General features: G+C 46.5%; 1 protein-coding gene across 1 annotated transcript in view; it reads right to left on the bottom strand.

The window, feature by feature from the left end:
• Pip4k2a (phosphatidylinositol-5-phosphate 4-kinase type 2 alpha) overlaps positions 1–5,142 on the bottom strand; it is a 157,214-nt gene that overhangs the window by 58,953 nt on the left and 93,119 nt on the right. The gene's annotated exons all lie outside the window — the stretch shown is intronic.

Raw genomic sequence — 5,142 nt, 5'->3', positions numbered from 1 at the left:
ACACACACACACACACACACACACACACACACACACACACACACACATTTGCATATGTATGTTAGCTGGGTGTAGGCTTTGGGTGTGAAACATCCCAAGGCTCATGTGTTGAAGGCCTGGTGCCCAGCTGGTGAAGCTTGTGTGAGCTCTAAGCTAATTGGTGGGTTAATCCACAGATGGACTCCTGATCCGATGGCGTTACTGGATGTCAACAGAAGCTAGGAGGCTGGAACTAGCTGATGAAAAGGTCTTTAGGGGTGTACCTTTGAAGCGACTCCTTCCCTCCCCCACCTTCTAGCCTTTTCTTCTCGCTCTGCTCCCTATCTGTCAGGAGGCCAGCTGCTTTCTCTATCACATGCTTCTAGAACCATGGTACTCCGCCTTACCCCTGGGCTTTTAACTTCTGAAACCATAAACCCAAGGAGATTCTTCTTCTTCTTGGGTTACTTCTCTCAGGAATTCTGTCACAGGCACAGAGAGTTACCATCATGGGCGGTATTGTACTTAGTGATAAGTACACCATCATGAAACTGTTGTTTTGTCTTTAACAGCAAACAAGAAAAAAAAAGTTAAAGACACCCCATGCACCCATGAAATAAAAACCAGAGCAAAGACACAAATGTTTACTGGCTGTGAGGGGCGATCTTCAATCTCGTTTAGGATGTTTAAGTTTACAGATAGAGCTCAGCTTGGCTGGCTAATCACCTCCTGCCTTATCATAGTGGCCTCCAGTAAACAATGCTGAGAACCAAGGTGAGACAGGCATCCATTTGAGTTAACAGAAAGGCACCAATACAAGATTAATCAGATGGTCCTGGTCCTTACTGCCGCACTGATTTAAAGTTACCTGTCTAAAAGACAAGCACGTCAGAAAACACAGCCAGACCACAGCTGCTCCCCATTAGCAAGCCAGTGCCTCAGAAAGGGTGACGGGAGCCCGGTTTCCTGTCACACCGTAAGGGTACGCCAGGCACACGTGGATAGGCTCGTATCAGAAAAAGATCCCACCTGCTTTACTTTTCTTTTTGCTTTTGGGACAAGGGATGTGCTCAGCGTGTTCTCTAACCACAGCTTAGATGTCACCTTTCAATACATAGCCTTCACAACGCTGCCTTCAGGAAAGGTAGGGTAAACAGATATTTGGTGCCCGTGTGCCAACTGCCGTCTTCTGCTACATAGGCGGGGTGGTGGCTGAATTGGTGGGCTCCCTTCACGCCTTACATGGGAGCTCACCTGGTACAAGCGAGAGCCAGAGAGTTACACCCACTCTCCTTTGTGTGAGACCATTTAGCCAACAAACAGGACTCAGCATTGTCTTACTATCTTGTCTTCGACTCAGACCTGGGGAACTGTCTTGAAGAAAAAGTCTTTTCCAGTGTTGAAATGGCACCCATGAATCTGTGCATGCTAGGCTCTACCACTGAGCTACCCAGACCCCTGAATAGGCTTTCAGACATAAGGGCCCTGGGAAAATGTAGGCCTGAAGAGGAAAACGTCCACCTCTGGTTTTCTGAAGGCCATCTGAACACTTACTGGAAAGCATTTTAAATAGAGATACAGCTGTCAAAGAGAAAGCAACAATTTACATGCCCGAAGCAGCAGGCAGAACGGAGGAAAAGAGGTGCTCCGATGATTAATTACCCTCACTCCAACGCCCCCCACTCTGGTCTCTCACTCAGTGTTCAACATACTTGCCAATTAGTAACTGGTGAATCACCCTCCACTTGCTCCATTCCCTCTCCAAGTCTGTATGTAGTGATTGATACGTACTTAAATATGAACTTATATAGTGGTATTTTGGGGGGACAGAGTGGTGCTGTAGTATTTTAGCAGCAAAACTGTCAAGTTTAGGAAACTTTAAAAACCACTTTTAACTGTCATAACATAGAATCCGGAAATAATGGGACCATTTTCAGTCTCTTCAAGAATGGATGGGGAGAAATATAAAGACTGCAATTTTGTACTGAATCAGGGAACAGATGAAGATTCTGTAGAGGAGCCCTCAAAACTCTGCGTCTGGGCACAAATGCAACTGTTTTCGTAACTATTACTGCTGTTCTCTGTGTGTGCATGTAAGCGTAGCTGAACTTGTTTGGAGGTGACGTAGTCTAAGTATCTTCCTCTACTCCTTCCACCTGTGAGACAGGGTTTCTCACTGACTTAACTAGCCTGGCTGGCCAGTGAGCTTCCGAGATCTGCCTGTCTCCACCCACTAGTGTCAGGCTTTCCCACGAGGTCCTCTGTAACAGGCTCATTGTTGACCGAGCCACCTCAGCCCTCAACTACTTCCTCCTTGAACGAGGAAAGGTGTGAGACAGGAGATGGATGGCTGCAGGTTCAGGCGGAGCTTTCTCTAAGATGCTGGAGAACACACAGCCTGCTCACATGCAAAAGCAGCTCTCAAGCCATATGAAATTATCCCTTTTTATCTCAAACAAACCTCTTTTTTCACTCCAGTAATCGTTCTGTAGAAGTAACTCTTCCAACCTTAAACACTGTGCCCAGAGTTGTGAACTACACTTCTGTTTATCAATGAGGTCCAAACCTGGGCGCTGACGTCAGAGCTAGTTAGAGAAGCCCCCAGAATCCGAATGTGGCATCCTCTACCCCTCAGCCTGCCTCTGGTACCCAGACCTTCAGCTCAGAACCTGAGCACCTGTGGAGTGCTCTGGGCAGTACTGCCTTTTCAAAGTGTAGCAAGGTCTCATGCCAGATGAAGCACAGAAGAAATTCTTAGAAACATGTAAGAAAGGTGGGCGGGAGATGGGAGCTAATCTTTAGGAAGGTAGGCTACACAAGCACAGCTTGCCTGCATGAGCCCATTCTTCAAGGGAAAGCACAGCACAAGCTGTGACAACATTGAACTTAGAAGGTCGCCTGTGGTGGCAATATGGCACTTGATGCAGGCTTTAACGTTAGGGCGAGTTAGGGAAAGTGTTTATTCATCTGAGAAGACTTAAAAAAGTCAGACAGCATCTGCTTTGACAGTCTATACTGCAGAAGCTTTCAGAGGCCCTCTGTGGCAGGTTTCAAGGTTGTTTCCTGTTTTCTTCTGGCTTTCAGAGGCCCTCTGTAGCAGGTTCTGAGGTTGTTTCCTATCTTCTTTTTCTTCTGCTGTCTATCCTTTTTGCCTTTCAGGATGGGGATTGAACATTTTAGTTAGGGTACTCTCTTTTGCTTAGTTTGTTTAGATGTACAGATTTTAGTGGGTTTATTCTATATTGTATGTTTATATGAGTGAGTATATACCATGCATGTCTTTTTGCTTCTGGGACAACTCACTCAGGATGATCCTTTCCAGGTCCCACCATTTACCTGCAAATTTCATGATTTCCTTATTTTTCATTGCTGAGTAATACTCCATTGTATAGATGTACCACAGTTTCTGCATCCATTCTTCAGTTGAGGGGCATCTGGGTTGTTTCCAGCTTCTGGCTATTACAAATAAAGCTGCTACAAACATGGTTGAGCAAATGTCCTTTTTGTGTACTTGCGCCTCTTTTGGGTATATGCCTAGGAGTGGTATGGCTGAGCCTGATGGCCAACTGATGGGCAGAGTGAATGGAATTTTATGTAAGAAGTGGGAAATAGTAAGAGCTGGAGGGGACGAGAACTCCACAAGGAGAGCAACAGAACAAGATAATTTGAACACAGGGAACTTCCCAGAGACTCATACTCCAACCAAGGACTATTCGTGGAGATGACTTGGAACAGGTGTAGCCCATGGCAGTTCAGTGTCCAAGTGGGTTACATAGCAATGGGAAGAGGGACTGCCTCTGACATAATCTGATTGGCCTGCTCGTTGATCACCTCCCCCTGAGGGGGGAGCAGCCTTAACAGGCCACGGTAGAGGACAGTGCAGCCACTTTTGATGAGAACTGATAGACTAAGATCAGAAAGGAGAGGAGAACCTCCCCTATCAGTGGACTTGGGGAGGGGCTTGCATGCAGAAAGGGGAGGGAGGGTGGGATCAGGAGGGGAGGAGGGAGGGGCTTATGGGGGGATACAAAATGAATAAAGTGTAATTAATAAAAAATTAAAAAAAAAAGTCAGACAGGCACTGGTGGCACACACCTCTAATACCAGCACTCGGGAGGCAGAGGCAAGCAATCTTGGTTTGTTCAAGGCCAGCCTGGTCTATAGAGTGACTTCCAGGACAGCCAAAGTTACACAGAGAAACCCTGTCTTGAAAAACAGACAAATAAAAAAACAAAACAAAACAAAAAAGTTAGTACTCAGCTTTTTGCTTTGAAAAAAGCAAACAACAGCAAAAAACTCTCAGTAGTTACTGATCCACTGTCTATACGGTGCTTGATGAACTCACTGCAGGTGCGGTGGTTTGAAATGAGAGTGGCTCCCACAGGCTCATATATTTGAATATTTGGTTTACCAGTTGGTGGAACTGTTTGGGAAAGATTAGAAGGAGGTATGTTTTGAGGGGCAGGCTTTGAGTTTCAAAAGCCCACACCATTTTCAGCTAGCTCTCTCCGCTTCATCCTTGTATCTCAAGATGTGACTGAACCTCAGCCACTGCTCTAACACCATGCCTACCAGCCACCATGCTCCCCTCCCTGACAGCCATGGGTTCAACCTCTAAAACCGTAAGCCCCAAATAAACATTTCTTTTATATGTTACCTAGGTCATGGTGTCTTATCCCAGCAACGTGAAAGAACTAAGAAAGCAGGCCTTCTTTTCGGAAGCTGATCAGGGAGCAGCAGACACATAAGCCATTGGGTCACATTTCAAACTCCCAATGGAGACCATACAAATACAGAGGGAGAACTGAGAGCCCGCTTGGTGCGTGGAGAGGAAGGAGGAGGGTGCCCTGGAACTGTGGGAGTCGGCAGTTTCCCATCGGTGATGAGAGGGTTGTCACCACCTACAATACAGCATGGCGAGACACAGCACAGTAGGACGACGACACTGTGGCAGGACACACAGAGTTCGCCCACTTGCAAGCCACAAAATGAGCAAGAACACAACCCCTGGGATTCCTAAGTGGCCTCTGGCAAACAATAAAGACACGGACTTAACACACACACACACACACACACACACACAGACATACAGACACACACAGACACACAGACACAGACACACACACACACACACACACACACACACACACACACACACACACA

This window comes from Psammomys obesus, unplaced genomic scaffold, assembly GCF_907164565.1.
Source record: "Psammomys obesus unplaced genomic scaffold, mPsaObe1.curated_primary_1811, whole genome shotgun sequence".
NCBI classification, from domain to species: domain Eukaryota; kingdom Metazoa; phylum Chordata; class Mammalia; order Rodentia; family Muridae; genus Psammomys; species Psammomys obesus.
This window is presented reverse-complemented; position numbering and strand designations above follow the sequence as displayed.